This window comes from Styela clava, chromosome 15, assembly GCF_964204865.1.
Source record: "Styela clava chromosome 15, kaStyClav1.hap1.2, whole genome shotgun sequence".
Lineage (NCBI taxonomy): Eukaryota > Metazoa > Chordata > Ascidiacea > Stolidobranchia > Styelidae > Styela > Styela clava.
Genome location: NC_135264.1, coordinates 12,257,550 through 12,284,046, shown reverse-complemented (window position 1 = coordinate 12,284,046; position 26,497 = coordinate 12,257,550). Strand labels below are relative to the sequence as shown.

General features: G+C 37.8%; 1 pseudogene across 1 annotated transcript; it reads right to left on the bottom strand.

Annotated features, from left to right (window-relative positions):
• Positions 1 to 754: 754 nt before the first annotated feature.
• On the bottom strand, positions 755 to 25,836 carry LOC144432393 (translation elongation factor 2-like; annotated as a pseudogene). Its single transcript, XR_013480580.1, has 15 exons — positions 25,700 to 25,836; positions 18,441 to 18,622; positions 17,920 to 18,080; positions 17,544 to 17,764; positions 15,332 to 15,565; positions 14,956 to 15,069; positions 14,578 to 14,716; positions 14,144 to 14,339; positions 13,680 to 13,803; positions 13,420 to 13,526; positions 12,932 to 13,067; positions 5,556 to 5,699; positions 5,076 to 5,468; positions 4,699 to 4,831; positions 755 to 2,849 (listed from the first exon to the last, which is right to left on the bottom strand). The product of XR_013480580.1 is annotated as a translation elongation factor 2-like (transcript).
• Positions 25,837 to 26,497: the final 661 nt, after the last annotated feature.

Below are 26,497 nucleotides of genomic sequence, written 5' to 3'. Positions count from 1 at the left end.
ATGATGAATGCACATGCAAAATTTGGAGCAGATTCAACCTCGCTTTCATGAGATATCGCGTGCCTAACAGACAAACAAATACCTATCAACATACTTACCGATCGAGATCGATAAGTAACAAGTCAGAATTCTGTTTCTACTCGCTGGGGTGGGGATGAGCATGGCTCAGAGCAAAGTGAATATAATTTAGGATGTGGTAAATATTTTGCTATTGACGATAACTATTTGTAACCCATACCAAATGTGTTTCGTATTTTAAACTTGCAAGTGTTATAACTATAAAATCGGGCGAAACTTTTTGGACACCCGTATTTGGCGGACCGCGGTTGAGAACAACTCGGCTAATACATATTTCTCGCAAGCTAGCCTACCAATAACACAATGTTTTATAGATGCGGTTTTTGCTTATTCCAAATCTTTTTTCACAGTAACGAAATTTACCCATGACGATGACGAAATTTACCCCAGGTTAAGAACTGCTAGTTGCATAGCATTGAAAATGTAACAGAATCGAATGTGATGTTTTTATCCATTATGATAAAAGACCAATTATATTCTGAATATTACCATAGAAAAACATAAAATTGTAACATATATAGCAATTGGAATTGTAACACAATTAGTTGAATAAAATGTTTTTTTTATTCATGATGATAAAAGAGCGATTATATTCTGAATAATAAAATAACATTAAAACATGTGAAAAAATACAAATAATCCATATATATATTCTTATCATGTATCTGTATATATATTTTTATTTCATTTTTTTTAATCTATTTTTTTATTTTCCTAATATTTTAGAATTAGAAGTATATAGTTTACACAAACAAAATGTTCACATTCTATGAAAAACATATCACCAATGGAGGTGAAAATTCAAGAGAGATCGGGGTATAGATTGGGTGGATTATTGGAAATATGGAAAGCATCAATATGCACAACAGTTTTGATGTCTTTTCTATTTGACGTATTTAAATTTGAACCAGGCTCCGCGAGATTTGGTTGACGAATGGGGTTCCTGAAATCAAACCAAAATTGCCTAGCTTCGTTGTAGTTCGGTGCTGTTCTAGTTTTAAGAATTGAAATTATGCTTGCTCTCTAAAATACTTATATATGGACAATACGATGCCCCAAAACATACCTGAAAAACGCTATCATGAATGATGCGGATGAAATGGGATGACTTATAAACACCAAGGCATTTATAAAGTTGTTCAACGTTGCTTTTGGCTGTATTATATCGATTGTTTATGTTATCTATAGAAGACGACTCGTGTTTCAATAATATTCTTTCTTTAATCAAGTTCAAATGATTGATTGATTTTAAGATATTATTGAAATTCTCGAAGCCTGGGGGATTGACAGGAGGCATATTTTTCATATTCGAAGGGTTTTGAAATTTTAGTTTACCTATTTTTTGTACTGTTGGTCTCAAAGTTTAAATCTGAGCATTTGTGTAATTAACGTTAAAATTACTAATGTTCCCTACAAATGCTTGCCGATGCTGGTTCCATACTTTCGATAGTCTGGTGCTAAACTGCAGTCGACGACTTATATGTTATTTTATCCATTGGAGAAAAACTAACCAAATTGAAATAGAAATAACAGATACAAACATGGGGTTTTATTGGCATTAAGATTCCATTGTGTTCAGGTTGTGCGCCATCTTGGTGCGCATACTTCGGGAGGTCCGAATAAAGACCTTATTACAAAGGCAGCAAAAATACAAATAAAGGAGTTCTCGCTCCTACCTTCTCTATTTCAATTCCGAATAAAATTGACTATAATACCGAATAATTTGTTCTCTGTGTTCTATTATTGAACATGATCGTTAAGTAAGAAGATATTAGGAGACCAAGATTGATTTTTTTTCGTTGTAACTAAAATAGATTATCTAAGAGGCTCAGTAGCATACATTCATATGAGCAATAACATAGTTGATGCGCACACCGCGACATGTTGCCAAATAAAATGACATTCTGGTGTCGTTGAACTGGGTGCCCAACTAAGAAAAAAGTCGGTAAATATTATTTGCACGTACATAAAGAGACTTTATTCCATCAATATGTAAGACGATATATTACCTTCATTAGTATTGGTGCAAGTATGGTTCTAATTTATAGTTGTAATTTGTGGCCGAAGCAGTTTGATATAATATCCTGAACCCTAAGGGGCGAGTGACGAGCGATTCCAGTTTCGAGTCGATTCAATTACTGAGAAAGGTCTCACTGGCGGTTGCTTAAATAATAGTCCGATTCATTACATTTTTATTGCTTGAGTCACATCAAATTTTTGAAAAAAAAACTGTAACTCGAGTCGCGTAAACACTGAGCCAAAGATGACGTAACTTATATAAAACAATGTGAACATGGCCCACACATAGCAGTGGACTATTGACTGTCCAATGAGCATCACCGATCCACTCGGACATACCCGTGGTCCTTATTTAATTTGAGCAAAATTCTACAATAAATCTCTCATCGTACTATTTACAGTTATCATCTTGAACATGTTACATCAAGGTCTGCTTCTTGACAAGGACGACATATCTGATCAAAATGTCCTGAATCTGAGTTGAACATCTATCAACAGGGAACTCAATACATTATCTATCTATAATTCTATACTATGGTTCAAGCAGCATTGATAACAGTTTGATGAATTTTATATTTACGGTGTGTCCAAGTACTGTTCGAGTTTTGGTACCTCTTCACTGAGGCCCTCTCGTTTTCTTGTGATGGAAATGATCTCATCTCGCTTATTTTCAGGAAGATTGACCCAGTGATCAAAAACAAAATGGTAAAACGCTTGGCCACCGGTATTGGAGCGAAGATCCTCAGTAAATCCTGTTAGAATTCAGATACGAATGTTTAAGAGTACCTTCATGCAAGCAAGTGTAGTCTAAAACAGTGGTTTTAACCTTTTCAGTTCGCGAACTGGTAAAATTTTAAAACAATTTTCGCGGACCGACGGACCTTCGAACGCGACCAAAAATGTCATGAACACAAAACATAATCAAAAGAATGCGATTAGGACAAAAAGTAGGCGGTGCAAAGGGAGACAATCCAATTTAATGATAAATTTGCTGCTGTCCTTTTGATATTATACATATAGGAGAGATTAAGGTATAGTTGGTTAGACGAATACCAGAACTACGAATCAATAGACCTTTCCCCGACCTTCGACCCCCGAAGAATGCTTCCTATACTTTACCATTGCAAAATTTTCGAGGCTTATTTTGTGATTGGTTTTGCGAGTTGGTGCCTGTAAAATGGGGTATTTGTTTCAAACCATCATTCTGATTTATTGCATTCAACAATCTGTTTTTAAAAGTATCGGTAGAGAATTTTAGTCTAGTCTATCACTCCTATTTCTACATTAATTTAATACTACAATTCAAAAACGCACAAATGAGGTAATGTTCACGACCACGCCTGAAAATCTGTCTGAGTGAGAAAAGTGTCTGAGCGGATGCGAAAAGGGGCATTGTTACGTCACTTTAGCATCTTGCTGATTGGTCAATGTCGAAAAGTAAACACGGAAGTCGATGGTCGGGAAAACAATACTTTACATTTTGCAATTTGCTTATAATATATTCATTTCATATTAAAATATATTTGACAGACGGGCAGCAAGGACCGGCACCTGTCCGCGGACTGGCGGTTGAGAACCACTGGTCTAAATTCCAACAAAGCACTGCATACTTATGATAATTAGTATTACAACAGCCATACAAAAAAAACTACCGACTTTCATCGCCTCAGGAATTACAGAGAAAATTTGAAGTGACATTCCTAGTGTTATTGATGCATTTCTATCCATACCGTACACCACAATTGGCCAACATGTCAATCGCCACAGCACAAGTAATTAATCTAGTCTGATGTTGATAAATTTAATAAAAAAAGCAGCTCCTTCCTGTTGTGTGTTTTAAAACAGGTAGAATATGAGGATGTACATGCGCAAACTACGATCTACACATACAGTATTTAAGTCTGGGCAAGCCCGATGAAGTATGTTATTAAGTAACAAATGGAGGTCTCGCCGCTGCCAAGGTTTAAAAATGAATCTGGGCAAACATCATCTTTCTTGAGGGACTAAAGATCCTGCAGGAACTTCTGCACTGCAGTATGCGAAATTTATTTTCACACTCCCAGAGTAGTGTGATAAATTGTATTGCCAATGGCTGGCATCAAAATGCCCAATTTCTTCTAATTTCGAACGAGCGAAGAATCGAACTTGGAGGAAATTGTTAATTAAATACTGAAGTTTGTGCAGTCATGTAACATTTATGATTTGAAAATACTTATTTTTCGCTGTTTAGATAATGTGAATACTTGTTTTTTTGGAAAATTTTCAAAATTTACTACTAAAAAAAGGGGTGGGGGGGCCTCAGATCTCAATTCGAATAAATCTCATAGAAATGATGAAAATGTACTCCTGGTACAATAACATATACTAATTTTTGTGGCGATTTCGTAAAGAATGCGCCCACAAAGTCAAGCTTATGGCAGCGGTGGAAGTTTTTGTATGCCTGTGTGTGCAGTTATCTGAATATTCAGTACTCATTCGTTTTTGTGTGTGACCTTATTACCGTACAGTCGATCACGAGCTATTTTAAAGATCCTAGTCGATCGCGATCGAAAGCAGGTTGGCCACCCCTGCCTTACAGTACAGTATAACAATATATCTTACCGAACGACTCATTCACAGGTAAATGAGCTTTGATGTTGTGCCAACCAGTTCCAGGTTGTACGGCATCTTCTATCACTTGTACCCGACGACGATTGAGTACACCATGAATTCCTCCGGCAGCGGCTTCAGGACACTATATTAAAAATAATTCACGATATGGGAGTGGATTTGGATTCTATCACCAAAGTTCATGACTACAGAAATAACCATATTATCGGCATAACCTGACAGAGATGCTCTTAAGCAAGACCAAACAAGTGTTAATCAGTATGAGAAGTTTCATCCAAAAAAAAATGGAATTAACATACAAAAAGACTAAACAACAAACAAACTAATCTTTTAGAAATCTCTAAGAAAGCCATTAGCAAACGACATACCTGAATCGCAACCAAATAGATTGGTTCAAGGAGCGCAGGTGAAGCTGTTAACTGACAAGCGTAGATGCACCGTTGCGTGGTTGGAATAATTTGTGCACCTCCTCGATGGATAGCGTCAGCATGCAAAGTAACATTATGAACCTTAACAATAACTCCTCTCATGTTCTCCTCACATAAGACACCTTTTTCAGTAGCCCACTGGAACCCAGCAACAACCGAATCTCTGATTTCGTTCAGATATTGGACACCATTGGTTACGTCCATGAGAAGGTTAGGGCCTGTACCATCAGGTCCAAATCCCCAGATCTTGCGAGCTTCATTAACATCCATACCAAACTTGTCAGACAAAAGACCAGCTCTTGTTTTTATATCTTGGTGAGGAGTGACATCACCCTGAATAAATTAAAAATGGAGTGTCGAACATATAATTCCGATACAACATCCTCAGTAGCTAATAAATCAACTTTATAAACTACTCACGTTGTCAATAGCTCCAATCAATTCATGGGAAAGTGCATTTGCCTTCATGTACAATATATTATGTTTATTTGGCGATTTCGAAATGCACATGACACTAGATTCCTCTGTCACGGTTTCACGGTAAGATACAAATAGGTCAGATATCTGAGAATCAATGGAATCATTGATACAGTACTGAAAAGGCGGATTCAATCTAAATCAAAAACATTATCATGTATATGAGAGGTGGCCAACACGTCGATCGCGGATAGGAATAGAGTCCAGTTTCATACAGCGTCTGTTATGTGTGTAAAGTTGACAATACAACTCAGTTCAAAGTCAATACATCGATTAATACAGATTAACGAAACCACAAACTAATAATGAGCATGCTGCCCAAACAGTAAAAACAGAAGACAAAACACAATAGAAAATTATTCACGCCTGAGCGAACATAATAAATCAAGCAAAACGAAAGTGAAAGAATGCAGTGCTTGAAATGAACAAAGCAGAATAGTAACAAATTCACTGTGTTTTATTTTAAGTTTAGGAAAGATGTAATTGTCCGAGGGTAAGCGTTTGAACGAGTCGTTCAGGAGATGCCCCTTTTTTGGTAAGAACATCAGCCAATTGTTTTTTCGATTCGACCCAGCTTATGCTGTTGATTTCTTTGTTTTGAATCATCTCCTTCAGCATCCCTATTTCAACTCGTAAGCGTTTGTTGGAAACATTTTTACTGGATCGGAGTGCTTCACATAGTGATCGATTGTCGGTTATGACATCGAGTTGTAGGCTTTTGAGTTTTCCAAAATATATCTCCGCAAACATATCTTTGATAAAAACAGCATTGTCAACTGCGTCTGACAATGACAGTGTTTCCGCTGTGAGAGTACTTTTGGCAACGCGACGAATCCTCTTGGACTGCCAGCTTAGCAGAGAGCATTCATTATTTTCTCCAACCAAGAACACCAAATTGCCACCTTGGCTTCCACCATCTCTCAGGTTACCATAAGCAGCATCAGCGAAGACGACAATCTTTAATAATTCATCATTTCCTAAATTTTTGTATTTCAATGATAATTGCTGGTTTTTCAGTCTTCTTATTATCTTGTTTATATAGAGCAAATCTTTTTTCTTCCCATCTTTGAGGTTAGAAGCAAGCTGACAAACATCATAGCTCACGTCAGGACGTGTCTGATTGCTTGCCCAAAGAAGACGGCCAATATTCGCTCTTAAAATATCTATTTGAGAAGACGAAAGACACTCTGCATCATCTGAGGTCACTTTTATGGTCTCAAGGTTTTTTACATACAATTCTTGATTGATCAATATTTCATCGGCTGATTGTTGTACGTCTAGTCCCAAATATTTGAATGCCTCGTTTTTCTCCGAGCTAATTAGAAATGTTGACCTCAGTTTCGAAATCAAATTGTTCTCAAAATACTCTGTGCCAGACCACAGAATATCATCAACATGAATCCCAGCTATTCCTTGTAATTCCCCATTGCAGTATACATAGAATACTGCTGAATCAGATGCTGATACTTTTGCTCCTTGGTCAACGAGAAACTTCTTTAGTCGATTGTACCATTTGAGTGATGCATCACTTAACCCATAAACACATTTGTTTAGTTTCCATAGCTTGGTAGTTCCAGCCTCTTTGGGAGGCTTTAAAAATATTTCTCTATCCACACAATTTCCCTGTAAGAAAGCTGTTTTAATGTCAATCGTATGAAGCTTCCATTTCTTTTGTGCGACAATGGCAATAAGAACCCTGAGTGAATCTTTTGAACAGGTGGGCGATTCTTTAGCAATATCGTCAGTTTGTTCTTCAAAGCCTCTTGCGACAAGTCTGGCTTTGGGAATGATTCCATCTTCAGTATCTTTCATTGAACACACCCATCGTACGGAAATTGTTGGTTGACCAACATTTTCGACTTCATTGTAGACCTTATTTTGTCTCCAGCTTTTCAACTCTGACTTCTTTGCTTCTAGAAAGTCAACATTTTCCAAGACCAACACATCTTCATGAGTGTTTTCATCCATTTCCTTCTCGTTCAGATTTTCCACTTTATCAAAATCTACGTACCCAGATTTTCCTCTAAAACTTTCTGGATTACAATATTCAACATTATAGCTTTTCCCATATTTCCCGGTTGATTTACCTGCACGACTCAGGATTTTGGCTTCATAGTCTTCACCAGCTAATGTAAAAGAGACAATTTTGCCTTTAGTCAAGTTGAGATTACGTCTGCCACCAGTTGCTGCTTGAACTGGATTGCCAATTGCACTTTGGTAATTATCCATATTTTCAGAATCATTGCTTTCATTTGAAATTTCTGGAACAGACTGTTCCTCATCTTCTATATGATCATTACCATTAGACGAAGCGTCAATTCCATCATTAGAATCTGTTGGAATGCAAACCTCCTTTGTCCGAGGAAAATCCTGAAGATAACGGTTGGCATGCTGGACTCTGCATGAATGTGCTCTGATTAGCTGTCCGCCATGTCGTATAAAAATAACCGGTCCATCTTGCCCAATTACTTTTGCAGGGCCCTTCCAACGTTTTTGATCCTCTCTCTTATAATAAACCTCTTCTCCCGTGAAGAATTCATCCCGAGTCTGTCGGGTTTGTGTTCGTAATGCTCTTCTTATTTTTTCGGAAGATTCTGATTCAATAACTGCTTTCCTGGCAGCTTGCATTGCAAATATATTATTGGCTACAGTGAGACTTATAGATTCACCTTCCAAGGCAGGTGGGTCATCATGAGTAACTGATGGCAAAGTGGGATTCCTTCCAAACACGAGCTGGTTAGGGCTGAAGCCATTGTTATTCACAAGTGAGTTTTTTGCGCTAACAGCCCAAGCAAGTGCAGTTTCCATATCACATTTCTCAGCTGCCTTAACCTTCATCAATGTTTCTGTCAATGTCCTATTGTGTCGCTCGCAGAGTCCATTAGACCACGGTGAGTATGCAGCTGTCGTCGTGAATGTTATATTAAAATTTCCACACATATCTTTGAACACTTCAGAATCAAATTCTCCGCCGTTGTCACTCAGAATACGAGCCGGACTTCCAAAAATGCTGATCCAATTTTGCATGAATTTCTTTACAATTGTTGATGAAAATTTATTTCTCACAATGGCAGCTCTACTGTATCGAGTGAAGTGATCAATCATATGCAAATACCACATATCAGAACCTAGCTGATGTAGATCGACCGCCACTGTTTGATTAAAATCATTTGCCCATGAAAGTCCTACAACTGGACGTGGCGAAGGTTTTCTGTAAACTTTACATATTTCACAGTCACTGACTGTTTCTTCAATCAGGCTCGAAAGATCTGCATTCCATTTTCCTGCATTCTGAATGAGCTTCTTTAATTTGTCTTGTGACGCATGGCCGAACTGTTTATGCAATTTTGTAATTTCAGCTTTCCCAAATTCTTTATGCCCAGTGCTTTCTGATGCAAGGATTTCATTACGACAACCAACTTCTGCCTTCATTTTAGGCAGTATATCTACCGTATAATGTCCATTGGTAGATAAATGCAACTTAAGATCTTGCTTGAGCATTACCGCACGATCGTTCTGCATGTCAAGTACAGTGCCTGCACGCTTTAGTGTGCTTTTGCTGAGTAACAATGGCAAGTTTTCTTCATTCACAATTTCAACCTCCATTCTCAGCAACGTTCGGCCAATTTGTACAGGAATTATAGCCTTTTTCTCAGCTTGAATTTCTTTCCCATCTCCAAATTTAAATCTCTTCCTTGAGGGAAAAATCTCAACTCTGCTCGACAAGTTTTCGTTTAAGAGCCCAAGATAATTCCTGAACCATTTTTTACCAGCTACTGTCTTCGTGCAAGCAGTATCTACTATTGCAGCCTTGGCAGCTTCAACTTCAAAAATATCTGAAGAATTTTCATCTGTTATCAAAACCATTTGTATTTGTTCGCAAACACCATCTTGCGCATCGGAACAATAAACTTGATTCTTCTTATGTGGACATTGTTTGGCCCAGTGCATTTTTGATTCACAAATTGCACATCTAGATATATTTCCGTATTTGTCCCGTGGATTCAGTTGAGCTTTTACTGTCGATTCATGATGCTTGTATCGCTGCTTTGCTCCTCCGCCACTACCGGTGTCGTATCTCGATCTCTCTTTGAAAAATTCTTTCTTAAATTTTGGCCTACCAGTACCGGTATCACGAGTCACAAATGCATTTTCCTTTTTAATATTCGATGCAACATCATCTTCATCAAAATCATAATTCTTTTCATCGCCATCTTGCTTTGAAAGAATCCTTTTTAGGGCTGATTTCATAGATTCGAACTTCAAGTCGCTTCCAACAGTAAGAACCATTTGGCGCTGTTGATCAGTTAGGCCTGCAGCATCTAATATCTTAAAAGCCAGAATGGTATCTGGTAGCTTCATGTCATATTTTACAAGTCTAGCATACCGGTGTTCAAACTCCAGGATAAAATCCACCATTGAAATATCAGAACTTTTCTGATATTTACTAAATAGCGTGTAGGCTAAATAGGCCTCATCAGTTTTCTCTGACTGAAATGCACCATCAAGTTTTCCAAGAAGTTTGTCCAACCCATCATCATCTTTCAACTGTTCACTAGTTAACTCTGACACAGCTTTCTCAGCTTTATTATTTCCATCAAGCGACTGCAGACGCACCAAAATTGCCTGCTTTTCCTTTGGCACTTCTGTTATGGAAATCCACATGTCCAACTTATTTTTCCATTCTGCATAGCTAGTACCGCCTCCAAACCTTGGTGGTGGTATTTGTTTGGAAGTCATTTTCCTCTGCTACCATGTAAAGTTGACAATACAACTCAGTTCAAAGTCAATACATCGATTAATACAGATTAACGAAACCACAAACTAATAATGAGCATGCTGCCCAAACAGTAAAAACAGAAGACAAAACACAATAGAAAATTATTCACGCCTGAGCGAACATAATAAATCAAGCAAAACGAAAGTGAAAGAATGCAGTGCTTGAAATGAACAAAGCAGAATAGTAACAATGTGTTTTGAAACAGGAAGAATACTGTACCGAACAAATGAAAGTTTCGCCGCTGCCAACATTTAGAAATGAATTCTGACATCAGAATGCCCGATTTTTTCTAATTCAAAGCGAGCGACGAATCGGACTTGGAGAAAATTGTAAATTAGAAGTTTGAAGTTTGAGCAGTTATGTAACATTTATAGTTTGAGAATTGAGAATATTCAATTTTTCGTTGTTTAGACCAGTGGTTCCCAAACTCTTTGTACCATCGCCCCCTAGAGTAGTTTATACAAGTTCATCGCCCCCAGGCACTGCGTCTGAAACGAATATATTGCAGACCGAATAACGAGACAAATCATAGTTTGTAGTATTTTTTAATGAGATGGATGAGCTTGGTGTTCTTCAGCGAGATTTTTATAATATCTAAAATTACCCCGTTTACTGATGGAAAGGCGATTTCGTTGTTTTGATAGCAATAGTAGCACAGCTGAAAACCCCTCATCATATTAGCGGTCGGAAATGAAAGAATCTAGGGTTCTACCTCGTCAGAAACCTCCGTGTACTCTTGCCTTATAGCATTTAACTCCCTAAATTCACCCCATTTTACATTTAGGGTTGCTAATCCTTTGCGGGTCGCATATATATATTTATTGAAAGTTAAAAACGGAACAGCGGGCAAAAACCGTGACAATTCGTGAACTCAACTCAGTCGTCTTATTAAAAAATTATTACAATGACATTTTATGTGACACTGTCTTGTTGCTGCATCACGCTTGATAGCTTTACGACGCCAAGATTTGGAAGATTTTATAAATGGGCATCACTAATCCTAGTTCTAGCTTGTTCTTTGTAATGTTCATTTTCGAGAATAATTGTTCGCACACATATATATATACTTCCAAACATCGAAATGAATGTTATCGCATGGTTTGTCAAATTTTGATAAAGATAGTCTTTAAGAAGATACACTCTTACAAAAATTAAGCAGTGATGAATCCTTCGAATAGAATAGGAATTTAATTCCTTATTGCATTGCAATATATTCTAATATTTATTGCGCTATTGAACCCCTGCACTCAGCATCAACTTTTCTGCGTGTTTCCTATTGTCTAATTATAATTGAATTGTAGGCTCGTTAAATGAGAAGCTGCCTAATATAATTTGAAGGATATAATAAAATTTTGTCTGAACGTGCCTCGCGATAAATTCTGTTACATAAAAAAATGTAATTTACTCCTCGAGCGTAGATTGTAAATAAAATTAATTCATCGCCAAACCGCCGTTTGGATGTTTCCCCGGGCATAGACTTCCTTGTTTACTTCGTGACATTGGTCATTCGACAAGATGCAAAAATAAACGTAACAATGCCCCCTTTTGCATCCACTCAGACACATTTCTCACTCAGACAGATTTTCAGGCGTGGTCGTGAAAATTACCTCATTTTGGCGTTTTTGAATTATATTCGTTAGTTTTTAGCTGTTTTCCAGAAATTTAAATATAAATAAAATAAGTCAATGATCACTTTGTCTCCCCAGAAGTTTCACAGTAGGCAACAATTTGGTGTAGAAATATCTTTGATAGACTAGGCTAAAATTCTTCACTGGTACTTTTATTAAAAATCAGATTGTTGAATGGTATGAATTAGAGTTTAGAATGAGAGTTTGAAACAAATACCCCGTTTTACAGGCAACAACTCGCAAAACCACTCTTAAAATACGCACCGAAAATTTTAAAATGGTAAAGTATAGGAAAAATTTTCTGATTATTTTACTTCGGCCGTCGTATTTTGCCAACCCCTGGGATACGGAAACGACCGTTAATTACTGCGAAGACGAGTCCAGCAATCCTTTCGCGTGTAATAATCGCCTACGTGATTCAAACATACGAAAGCACATAGAGTACAGTAATCAAGTGCACGATGCGCCGAACAAAAATAGGTTTCTAGAAATCGTCCCCCTATCGCCCCCTTGGACTTTTTCGCCCCCCTCTGTAGCGTTATCGCCCACCGGGGGGGGGCGATTTCGCCCACTTTGGGAATCACTGGTTTAGACAACACCTACGACTGAAAATGAGTCAGGCCTTAGATCTGAATTATATGATTCGAATAATTCCTAAAAAAATGATGAAAATGTACTCCAGATACAGTTACTTAATCAAATTCACAAATTAAACGCAATAAAAAATACAAATTTTTAGCGGCGAGTGCCCACAGAGCCGAGCTTATTGGCAGCGGTGGAATTTTCTGTATGCGTGTGTGTAGTTATCTACATATCCAGTAAGCCTACTCATTCGTTTTGTGTATGACTTTATCGCAGACTCGATCGCAGTCGAGAGCAGGTTGGCCACACCTGATGTATATAATAAAAACCTTCAGTGGGATGTTGGCTAAATCTTCTTCCAAATCTTTCATGCGACTCTTAAGATGCAATTCTCCTGCCCCAGCAACAATGTGCTCTCCACTCTCTTCAATAATGAACTGAACCATAGGATCAGATTTTGCCAATCTAGATATATATACAATACCTTTTTCATCTATTTCAATCTTAAATTAACACAAAATCCAATGCAATTTATATCCAAGAAAGCAATCAATCCTAGTTTATATTGACAAAGCTTGTTTTTTGACACATTGGTAAAATATAAACCAAATTCATTATGAGGTACGAAAACTTGCAATATTCAATAACTGCACTGCTTGAAAAAAGAAACTGAATCTGAACGCTGCATACTTCTTATCGGAATTTAAATATACAAGTACCCGAGTATATATATATACATAGTTTATACTGTTGTGAAAATTCCTTTTGTATAAAGTAGGTTTGCCATTATCACAGCCCTTGATATAAAATAACTTACCTTTTCAGTCCTTCTACAAGCTTAGGCAGATCTTCTGAATTTTTAACTTCCACTGCAACACGTACCACAGGCGACACGCTGAACTTTATCATTTTCATGTTGTAAGCCTGTTGAACATAGGTGTGGAAGTTCAAACATTGCTCAGGTTTTGAATATTAATATTCATCAGCAATGCACATAGGAGAAATGATGCTTCAGAAGTGACAAGTTTGTAGGAACAAGTTTAATGAAAAAAATTAAGATAAAATGTAAATACATACAGTTGCCAAAGTTGTGATGGTTCCAGTCTTGACCAGATACTGATCCACTCCTGACAAACCAGCAAAATTACCGCATGGCACGTCTTCAATTGGTTTAATGTGACGTCCCATCAAAAGAATAGTTCTATAGACATAAAAAAAGTTGTTAAATTGAGAATGTATGTACGTTATAATCGGTTTAATAATTGAATATGGCGAGCAAATATCGTTTTTTGGGACCTCCTGAAGTATGCGCACCAAGATGGCGCACAACCTGAACTCAGGTTGAAGTATGACATTGGCATGTTTTATTATGCTCAGACGTGATGGTGATACCACAACAAATTTCAGTTTCCTTTTGGCTATGACGTCATAATATGCATTTCGAAAGTCGAAACACCGCTGTTACAGCCCTAATCACAATGATATCCCAGCACCAGCAGTAATAGCAGAAAGTAATATCAAGTTAGTAAAAAAAATAACACCTTTCAATCCGCTTCATGTACAAGTCTTCTTTTTTACCAGGAACATAATTAGGACCCAAGATTCGAACTTCCTGCCCAGTTTTAACAGTTCCAGAGAAAACTCTGCCAAAAGCGTAGAATTTCTCCTTGTCACTTGTAGGTACCATTTTACTGATGTACATTACCAGAGGCCCTTTAGGATCGCAGTTTTTGATACCTTGAGTAAAGATGTAAGGTTTTGTGTCAGAGGAGTGCAAACAGCGGCCCGCAAAAAAAATTGTGAGGCCTGCAGAGGAGTGCCAATTTTGAATAGCTTGCCCGCGAAGTGCCACACTGTTTTCAAAATACCCTTGTGCTATATTATGATAAAATTAAATTAATTCCATTCAGAATTGTCCATGTTATTACCCAATTCCAATTTGAAAGTTAAACACAAACAATTTAATTCATCTCACCAGTTGCAGCCTCGTCATCTTTGGGACCTTCATATAAAAGTTCCATACGATACTTCTGTGATGTCACTGGTGATGGTAAGTGGATTGCTATCATCTGCAGCAAAGTGTCTCCAGCTGGCAGCCAAGTGCGCATGAAGACCTGGGGAAATAAATAAATGTTGAATACATTAACTATATTGTATCATTATTTAAACAAAAAGTACTGTATAGTTAACTCCTAAGGAAAGAGGCATAATTCTCCGAAAGAAAAAAATTTTCATGCTGGGACTTGCGTGTAAGAAGTTGTAGTTACAAGTATGTACTATTACCTATCACTCTTGGGGTCTATTAAGTTCAGCAACTATTGAGATTTCATACAGAAATAAAACACAAACGTACCTCCATCAACGATACACCAGTTTTATCTTTATCATCTCATTTCAATGTAACACCAGTACTTTTCATCCATTTTTCAATCTCTTGTTTATTATTGTTCATTATAGCATCGCGAGCCTGATAAGTTGTGAATTACCATGCTCATTAGTTGAAGCCAAAGCATTAGTTTATATTGAACACTAATAGGCAATTCTCGAACTCAAATGAGCAATTTTGCGAAGCTGGTTGTTTTATACTTCAGACACGTTAATAACTAAATCATACCTCCTTGTCCATTTCTTTATAATGGGAAGGCTGACAAAATTTTCATCAAAATATAAATTGAAAACAATTGCCCCAAATGTAAAACCAAAATAGGACTGATTCAAAATCAAATTACCTTGTAAATTGGATCCAGCACATAAAGGCAAAAGGCACGCTCATTTGTGTCTGATTTGGTTTCAGACCACATTTTGGTTCCGATATCAAAGAAGTTATCTCCCCATAATTTGTCAATTAACTTCTCAGCGGTGGTTTGGAATTTTTCAGCATACATTTCGGCAAATTGTTTAAGAGAGAATGCCCATCCTTGGAGTCCAGAACCAAAACCAACTGTTCCTTTGTTTGGAAATACCTGTTCGAATTAGCCATTGATATTAATGAATAAATTTACTGGGAGTGGAAACATAAGAAAATATATATCAAGTAACAGGGCTGCAGTCAGTGGGAGGGATACATGAGAGAAATTGTAGGGGAAATGTTATTTTGACCACATAGAAATGCCATTATTGACGATATATGTTAGTATCAGCATTTTAAATCAAAGCTGAGTTGCGTGAATAGGCTACTCAACACTGAGTATTCACATGATGACCAATTTGAGGAGGTTCAAGTACTATTAAATAGGGATGGGACGAGTCCGGCATTACAGAGATTCGACGAATCCGAGTAATAGGTCAAGGACTCGAATCAAATCCTCCGAGTCCGTGACGTCACAATGTAAAAGTAGAAAAACACGTTTTTGACCATAAAAAAGTAGAAAAACACGTTTTTGATCATACTACAGCATCGCGCGCTCACAAACATACGTCGTAGCTCATATTTTTTGCCTAATGGTTCCGCAGATAGCTGTTGAATTAATTTAAAAATATATTTTTCTACTTTTTCGGCTGCCCTAATACAAACGTAAACGAGGGTCAATGTGCGCCTTGGCTGTGAACTGGATGTCCAGCCCACCACCTTGCGTCAATTCTGAGCGGCTATTTGGAAATTCTTACATGTCAAATAGAAAAATAAAAAGCTTCTGACTACAATGCTTTCCCATAATTCCAGATATTTCTAACCTTAAATTTACTATGTCACGTGTGCAAATGGTAAAGAGATGCCACTTGTCGTCAATACAATGCTTGCATTTTAGTAGTTCATGTAAACGTTCTAAAACGCTCCATGCTTTCCATTGCTCCCATTTTTAGAGAAAGGATTGCACGTAATAAACTCGATTTAAAAGAGGTATTGATGAGATTCCATCTTGGGTTGATCCTGTGCATGTTATATATTTATTCACGCAAATCGAAAACGCAAAAATATTGCGCTAACAGATATTTTATTGTGTCCACATGTACATCAAAAAGGATAGATAGTTTGAAGGCGACTGGCGCATCATTGTTATAAGCTATCAATAGTTTTAACCTTGCGTCATATTATCTGGATATCTGTCGTCGTTTTGAGTGAGTGTGTTTATAACACACACGAGTGATACAATACAATATATTGTTAAATATCTAAACTTGAATTTCATTTAGTTAAGATATGTAGTAAGATTTATAGGGGTAAAAGTACATACATAGGCGTAAATTAGTAGAAACAGAATTGATTATAGACTCGGTAAAAACGACGTGGACTCGAAATCCAATCCGAGTCCAAAATATGCCTGGATTCGACTCGAATCTTAGTCCGGATCCCGGCCCATTCCTACTATTTAATACAAAAGTAACACGGACAGAATATAAAATTGAAAAGCATAAAAAAGTCTCTCAGCAATATGGCGCTGTAAGCAAGATTTCTGGCCGGGCTCATAACATTTGCGAGAGTGCGGTTACATTTGTTTCTCTCCGCAAATAACTAGCTCATTTATGAAACATTGGAGAGAGAACAACACGACAAGGTTACCGCTGATTACAGATTAATGGTCAACGATTAGTAGATGTTAGAAATAGGACGAGCAAAATAGTCACCAAATCATGTCTGACAAAGGGAGTTGAGCTACACGAAACTGTGTGATTTCGTCTTTTCTTTGGTTCATCGTTAAGCAGAGTCAAGAAAAAAAAAAAAAATGCTTATTAACCCAACAATACTATATTTTTAATTAAGATCCAGACTTTTCAACTAACCATGTGCCTGAAAGCATTATTTGATTTTTTACGGCACCAATAAGAGGATTTCGCTTCGATCAAGGCCGTATACAAGCAGCCACGGATATTCAAATTGCAACCTAATATTTGGAGAACCGAAATTGTTCCTTTTCGACATAAGTCTACCACAGATGCGATGCTCACACATTAATCTATAATTCTTAACTGGTATGGCACTGTCCAAAGTATCAGTAATTTGACCTGGATATCTCCGAAAGCTTGCGTTTCGTCGCTGCCACCAAATGTTGAAATAAAGACATTGGTACTCTCAACAATTCGATTGAAGATTTGATAAAGATCTTCTTTTCCAACTTGTTGTTGCGAGAGAGCACTGTCCATCTTGTTTATGAAAACGATGGGCTTGATACGTTCAGCAATAGCTTGGCGAAGTGCAGTCACAGTTTGATCACTAATAGGCCTACCTGATAGCACAAAATATTTACAATTAAAATAAGCAAATTGACATCATTTGTTTGCATGTCTAATGAAATACAACTTGAAAATTAAATAGTAACAAACTCCAGAAAATATTCTCATATACTTTATGCTCATGAGCAGAAATAATGTGAGTACTTACCGCTATTATAATCAACCACAACAAGTGCACCATCTGTAACACGCAAAGCAGCTGTAACCTCTGATGAAAAGTCAACATGCCCTGGTGAATTAATCAAATTGATAAGAAAGCCATTGCCATCTTTTTCCGTTCCAGACAATTCATAATAAAGAGAATGTGCCCTGAAAAAAACGTAATTAAAACAAAGTAATTGTATATTTCAATTTTTTTCTTTTACAACAATATGTAACCAATACTTGGTTAAAAATCCGAACTCTTTTTACTCAATATCTATTTCAATATGGTTCCAATTCAATTCTAAGAATACCCCCAAATTTAAAGACATCAATTATAATGCATGCATGCAAACCGAGATGATGTGGCATCTCCATAATGCCAAACCGATAATACCTTTACAAACTATAAGGACGTGCAATCTGAAAACATCATCATTGCATTCCCCAGAAAAAAATAACCTGTATTGTATCACTGTACTGGCCACACTGTATTTTGAGGATATATTTGATTTGAGGCTCACTTACGGTGACTCTCCAGCTTTCTCAGCAGTGATACCAGCTTCGCTAACAGCAGTGATACCAGCTTTGCTAACAAGGATGTCTGTTAATGTAGATTTTTCATGATCTTCACCAGCAATAACAGACATGATTCGAATATTGGCTTTTTTGTCCATGATACCACGGATCTGATCGTCTGTAAAGTTCACCTAAAAATAATTTTTCAACATCTGTCTACAGCAACCAAGAATTTTGTGGTAGTCCAAGGATTAATCGTGCATATAGTTACAGCGATTACATTTTTAGCACGACATACCTGATGAATTTAGATATGGGACTAATAACATGTTCCTTTACATTAAAACCTTTTCCCACAATCAAGTCTATTTTCATTCCTGGCGGGTATTGTTACCTGATTGATACACTGTTCTGCTCTATAGTCATTTCATATAATTGGCTATGGACGGACTTGATAGCTTTGAGTCGATCGTACAGCATTTTGAAAATTATTTCGAAGTGGAAGGTAGTATCGAAGCACTTTGATCCGTTTTTGGTCAGCGTGTAAAGTTGGCAAGAGAAACCCTGCATAGAGTTAGCTGGCTAGACTAGCTACTCCATACTCAAAACTTTCGGATAGGAATGAATTGGTAAAATATCAAGGTTCGTTCGCCCATGGTCTTTTGCAACCACCATCTTCCTGCATTCTGACATTGGAAGATGCAATGTCCTCAGTTGCAGATATATCGAGATCCTGTCTATCCCCACTTTCCAATATTTCTCGTTTCAGATGCGGACAAGTTGGGCAGAGAATCCGTTATTGTCGCAGTCCACAAGCTCTTACACCATCATCTACGCCATGTCCCTGCTGTAAGTAAACAGGTCATTGGGCACAAGATTGTTCAAATAATACAGGTGGCCCAACTTGCTTTCGACACGGACAACACAGGGACATATTAGCTGATACTATTCCATGACCACTGAACGAAAACTTCGAACCAGTCTTAAAAATCAGGATATCAGGGATGAGGTCCGCACTTTCTGCTAACATGATTTTAGACGACGTTGTTTTGTCACCTGGTCCTGGACCCACTATTTTCGACTAAAATTTTTTTCCAGTCACTTGGACTAATGTCAAGGCTTTGGTCAATAATGTGCCTGTTGTATGTTTAACTGATACCGGTGCGGGTGTCTCGCTTTATCGACACCACTTTGAATTCCATTTTACGGGTCGTTTTGCTTTCGAGAGCCAAAATGTTACTGTTCAACGTCGCTTCCCTGTTGTTGTGTACGGTAACTGTGAAGGAGGATGTGGTTATGCCAGCCCGTTCTGGAAGTGTTGTACTCTCTCAGCTACACCTGTACGGTACACTCCACTCGACGAGCCAGAGGAGCAACACCAAATTGGTCGCTTCGCTGACCGTCTAAAAAGGAGGCACCTGTTTAGATGAACAATGAAACTGACTATGGTGCTGTTCAGAGCATGAAAACGCAGTGGTTCGCCGTCATATGGTGACTACACCACTGCAGCCTATTCAACAGGCCGCCCGACGTCTTGGCTGGGTAAAGAGACAAATACCGGAAGATGCTGTTGACGATGCTTGAACAAGGAGTGATTGAGCTGACTGATAAACCTTACCGGTACCCTGGTACCTGTCACCAATTGTTCCGATACCTAGGAAAGACGGTAGTACGCGTTTTTGTATTGATTTTAGGATCCTTAATTCAATTACCAACAAGGATGCTTGTCTTTTACCTTGTATAGATGACATCGTGGACTCCATTAGAGAATCAAGCTGGCCCTAAACACTTGACTTGGCGAGTGGATATTGGAAAGTATAAGTTGATCCGTCCGACCAATGACATTAAACAACATTTAATGTCATTGGTCCGACAGAGAGATTTCAGTCTCCCTGGGAAAGGACACACTACCAATTTGTAGTCATGCCATTTGGTCTGTCTAATGCGCCTGCAACTTTCGAGCGGATATTGGACCTAGTGATGGAAGGAATGATCGGGAAAGGTTGTTCAAATGATTTGGATGATGTTTTAGCCCGCGGATCAGCTTTTGACGCCTCCATAAGCAGTTTGAGGAAGGTTTTCATTCGACTTCGGGTTCAAAACTTGAATCGACTAAATGCCAATTGTTCCGTCAATAAGTTACCTACCTTGGATACAAAATTTCTTCCGAATGAGTTAGCCGTGATCCTCACAATGAATCAACAATAGTCGAATGGGAAACGTCTCAAGAAGCAATAGATATTAAAAAGTTTCTTGAGAACTGCCAACTATTATAGACGTTTTGTGGCTGGTTATGCCACCATAGCATCGCCTTTGGTTCGTTTGACTCAAAAGAACGTGAAATACGAGTGGACTGATGACTGTCAGGAAAGATTCGAAATCACTGAGCGCCTTTTAACGTCCGCCACGAATAATGGCGAAATGACGTACTGATTGAACCGCTGCCAACAGCTCCCTCTCCGTTGCACAATACCGACATTTCGTTTTGGATAGAGTAAAGAGTTCTACCGAAATAAGCTATAACATGTTCTTCTCCCCCTTGCATTTGTGATAATACAGCACCAGTCCCAGTGCCACTCGCGTCGGTGTCCTTGAACCAACGCAAAAGCCAAAATAGGAGCGACAAACACTTCTTGATTCGCGCTGATCCTCATGTTGCCTCCACATATGACTTCGGATTAGGGACTAAACATGGATATGCAGATGAGCTGTCTCGTCAAATCAGACGCTGTAAGTGCCCGAACTGCGTGTCTACTTCCCTGAACCCTGATATCATTATCCAGCTAGTGTTGACCCGTGTCCGTTCATGTCTGAAGGTGACTTCTAAGTTCGGTACTTATCACGTGTACTGTGTCACATTAGCGGTTATGAGTTGGTACTGTGTGCATTAACTGTTTTAAGTTTATCTATCTGGAATGTGTTCTGTTTCGAATGTGAATAAAGTCTACAAATGCAATATAGTTGTGCCTGTATACACACCACCTTACAGCTAGTAGCACCTATTTTCAACTCTGACTTGCCAGCATTTACAATTTTACATAGTGCCCGTACCTCTGGACATTTTAAAAGTATTCGTGCGCGTTTCTATTGGCCTGGTGTTAAAAGAGTTATTTTGCTATGTTGCAGATTTTGCAACTCTGTGCTGCGACTAAGATGACACATGGAGGTAAACAAGAAGATCTACAACTACTTTGCGGCTCACCCATGGAATATGATGTATTTCTTGGGAGCACTACCTCATACCAGCTCTTTGGAGTTCCTCGGATTCGAGATTTTGTATCTCAGTTGTTCACTGAGATGTGCGAATTGTTTGGTATTGTCAAGACGCATACGACACTATATCACCCCCCCCCCCCCTGCTGATGGACAAGTGGAGAGGTTTAATCGAACGATTAAACAAATGCTCAAGCCTTATGTGAGCGATTATCGAGACGATTGGGATGACCATGCTCCATATCTGTGCATAGCTTACAGGGCTACAGTACATGAGAGCATACAATTTACACCTAATTGGCTTATACTGAGTCGAGTCTTTTGTATGTGCCAGAAATCACTTAAATCAGCTGCATTGCGATAGAAGAGAAATTTGGATGTTTATTTAAGTGTATGGTTTTACCATTCACCCAAAAAGAAGAAGATGGATGCTCCAGGGTCCTTTCACAGTTAGAAGATGTTTCTCAAATCACACCTATGATTACCACAAAATCCGGGCGATAGAGCGCGGGTGGTACATGTGGTACATTAATTTGCGACCTCATATCCAGGAAAAAACACAATCTGATGGGGAGATAATACATTGGTAAGAGTTGCCCAACCTAGAAGGACAAACTTCACGAATGCCTAAGCGTGATCGTAGGCAACCTGTATTTTTTGGTTTGATTAGTGAACTTTTGCTGTTTACCATTTTGTAATGGAGATGAAAACATTCTTTCATAATGATCCATCCAATGTTTTTTTTTATGTTCGGGACACCGATGGCGTTTGTCAGTCTGTGTTTTGGTATCCAGTTAGGATAGGCTACCAATTGTGGAAATACAGCTGGGTTTGCTCCAGTTAGATTTTCAGTGTTTAATGTTTTTTTTATGACTGTCTAATTGTTGCCAGTTCCTAAGTAGGATACCAAAGTTAGGTAATGTTGCCTCATAATAAATCATTTCTGAAGCTTAGAAATGTTTCCCAGCTAATTTGCATATCAATCTCCCATACAGGTCAAGTGCATTTTACTATATTTGAAGGGTATTCAGGTATTCTTTTCAACTTACAAGTATAAACTGGCGCGACAAGTCTTCATTTAATCATAATATATACACATAAATCTCGTTGCGTAAGAAATCTGTTCGGATGATGAATTGTATTATTTCAATGCTAATTTGCATACCAATCAATCAATGTACTTTTCAAATATTACAAACTCTTGAACCGTCTGACTTGCAAGTCGCCCGTTCATCTCTCAGCGCCAACACGTTAAAATTCTCTTTTCGATTTTATTCGTTGATTTTCACAATATACAGTAAACAATCTTATATTTTGTGCTATATATTTATATATATATGCCTATACGCCAGTGGTTCGTTGTTTTAAGACGAGGTTGCGTTGGTTTATTACGCAATTTCACTTCCGCCGTCATATTGCGACATCTTGGCGCCGAGCAATCACACTTTTCGCTTTCTCGGCCACGATTCATCGCAAATGCGCCCAATCAAATCTAGCAAGATTCAAAAACCTAAAAATTGGAACGCGTGCGTTTTCTGTTCTGCGAGTATTTCGTGATTAATATGACCGTCTATATAAAACGTTATGCATATTTCTTTGTTTAAACCAGAAAACAGTCAAGAACAGTAAAATATTCCAGTAAGATATGAACTTGTTGCGACCCTGCAGGTGGTCACGAGACACGCAAAAAAGCAAGGGCCGCAAACGTGTTTGCCAGTATTTTGAGCAGACACAGTAGGATTTTGAGCCTGGTGCCAAGTTATCGACGACTTTGTCATTGTAACGTAAATTCATTTCGTTTGAGGCGTCGATCAACTGCAAAGGGATTACCATGATGAACCCGATGAAAAAGAAAAAAGCTTGATTAAAATTGTGATTTCACTTTACAGTCCAGATTTAAAAAAGAATTACTTGACACAATTTTGGAAATCTCTTGATAAGAATACCCATCGCTAAGTAATCGAGCAATCAAACTGTTGTGCGTATTTTCGACCATTATTTACGTGTTACAGAAACTTCTTTGAGGCCACGTTTGCAATCCTATATTGGAAACGAAACAGCAGCAAAATTCTCACTCTAGAGTTAATCGTGTTTGTACGTTTTTTGCCATGTATTATACGTGTATTTTTTATGTGAGATGTTTTATGCGTGCCTTTCTTACGCATAATGGGTGCCCAGCACCGCATTTTATTACGCAAATATATGGTATTATTTTATGTTCCAACCATTTCAATTTTTGCCCGGCACATTATTTGATTTCTCCGTGTGAAATGTTTTTAAGTGTGCCTTCCTGCTCCAGAAGCATATTGAATGCCCGGCATTGCATTATATTACGCAAATATATGTTATTCATTTCTGTTCCGGTCATTTCAATTTTTGCCGGTCCTCGAGTGCATTTAATTTAATTTTACCGGTCCGCCAGGGTAGAAAGATTGGGGACCACTGTTATATGCTATATATATGTATGTTCCCAAAAGCTGAAATTCTATAATCTGAATCCTACGAAAGTCACGTTAAAAATCGTTATTCGATTTTATTTGTTGATTTCCACAATACACGGTAAACAATCTTATATTTTGTGATATATATATTTATGCTTATACTAAAGCGCGAGTGAATCGCGTACAGTAAATATTTTTCTCTTTGAAAATTCACCGCATCGAATCAGGCTAGGCTATGGTTGATCGATCGTTCTGTTGTTCTTTGTTCGTTATCGTTTGAAAGGTTTTCAGAGTCAAATCATTTATTATGAATCATAAAAGGAAATAGAATCGTGAAACAATGAGATTTGAGCGAGGAAACGCCTATTTTTTCTGTAACGTCATCTGCGATCAAACCACTCGTTGTTTTCATACCTTCCTGATGTTGTAAAACTCTTCACATTTTTATGTTTATGTTGGGTAGCATATGAAATGAACTTCAAAGACCTTATCGGACTTGCTTAGATTCTTGGTTAGCGCGCAACCCTCAGATTTATTGAAATATTTTTCTTGTTGTGCGACGTTTTTCTATCGCTCGGAATGAAAGCGATATTTTTATCATCTCCAAATGTCCTAAGTGGTTGTCTGGCTGAAATGCGATCATGATAGGTTTTATGGAAATGCAACCTGAATATCTATTTTTTGAATCCTGATCTTTTTTTGGCGGTATTCAGAACTATAAAATACAAAGTAGCCTACCTACAAAATGCGCATAACATCGCATTTCCCCAAGCCTGGAAGGAACGCATTTTTGCTAGATTGGCCAAATATTACTTAAGACACTCACCCTTGAGTGGTACATACCATATATGCACATCCCATTTATAGTATGGGGTATCATACTCAAGGGTGCTATATTTAGTATATGTCCAATTTTATTATTATGTTTACATGTATTATATTTCATGTTGTATTGTCTCTATTTATTGATGTTGTCTTGTCCTACCAACTACTTTGTACAAACAGTTGGGCATACTCCACCCTTAACCATGCTGCCTATATTGCTACCCACCCACCCTCCTCGCAGAACTGTCTGTAGGAAGGACCACATTATACTTATTTGATTTATTGCATTTTATGCTTCTCATAAGGGGTGTATGCCGCACTGTCATGTGTTTTAGGCCAGTATGGTCTTCAATGTTGATATTTACTAACTCCTGTGTTTCTGCTTTTACGAGACGAATAAACATACATACATACATAAAAGGTCCTTTCGTATATTGCTGCGCAGGAAATTAGCTTTTAGCGAGGCCATAACAAACATTCCAGACTCCATGGTTTACACACAGCAATGCAAAACGTCGCGCAAAATTGTTTTTTGAGACTCTAGGCCTCCGAAAGGTTTCTGGCATTCACGAAAGAAATAAATACGAAGATCATTACATAAACTGGATGTTCGGTTTTTTGTTAAGTTAAAGTGTGGGTACTTCCCGTAAAGGTTATACGATTCCTTCGCAAAAATCATATCCACTTAAATTTGTCTCAACAAGTCATATTATTCATATATATTGCACGAAATATATCGGCAGACACATGATGGCTTCAAATTCCATAAAATAAAGAAGATAAACTCACCATTTTGGATGTTTTAACTTCCTTTCTACACTCGGCGAAAAAAAATCTACAACCGAAGGGCTTGGTTCAGCAACGTTCAGACGTTATGAAATGACAGAGCTGTAACGCAAACTGACTACCGGTACGTCATGGCGCCACGTAGCAATATGGCGTGACAATAAACAAAGCAAAAGAAAATGTTTTTATTCTGGGATGGGCTCCATTGACATTGTAGGTGATGATGTTCGCCCAACATGCTCTCATTATGCTTTTTTTTTGTAATAAAGGATAAGATATTACCCACTTTAGAATCCTTTTAGGCAATAAAAAGAATGAGTGAACTATTCAATCTAGGCTGGAAAGTGCGTATTAGTCAACCAAACCGCTGGTAGATTTACAGACGCATTTTGAATTTAAAAAGGTCAAAAAATCATCCCTATCTCTGTTTACCGGAAAAGTGAAAAAGATTTCACTGATGAAATATCAGTGAAAGCAATATTTCATTTCGACGATAAGATAATTGATAAATAAATAGAGTGATTATAGATTTAGAATAATTCAGAATAACTTCTGCTTGTTATCTCTCGATATTTTAAGTATATTATATCATAGGAGCAATGCTCGAATATATAGACACGAAAGCCAATACACACAACCGTATCACAAAAGAGGAGTTTGATCGCGCAAAGCATCGTAACTGAATCTTCTGCCTAGGTCAAATCAAGTCGTTCAGCCATTTAGGCATTAAAATGGAAAGCAAAATTGAATAGACCACACAATTTCACCTTAACCCTACGATATTTTCCCTAAGTAACTGGC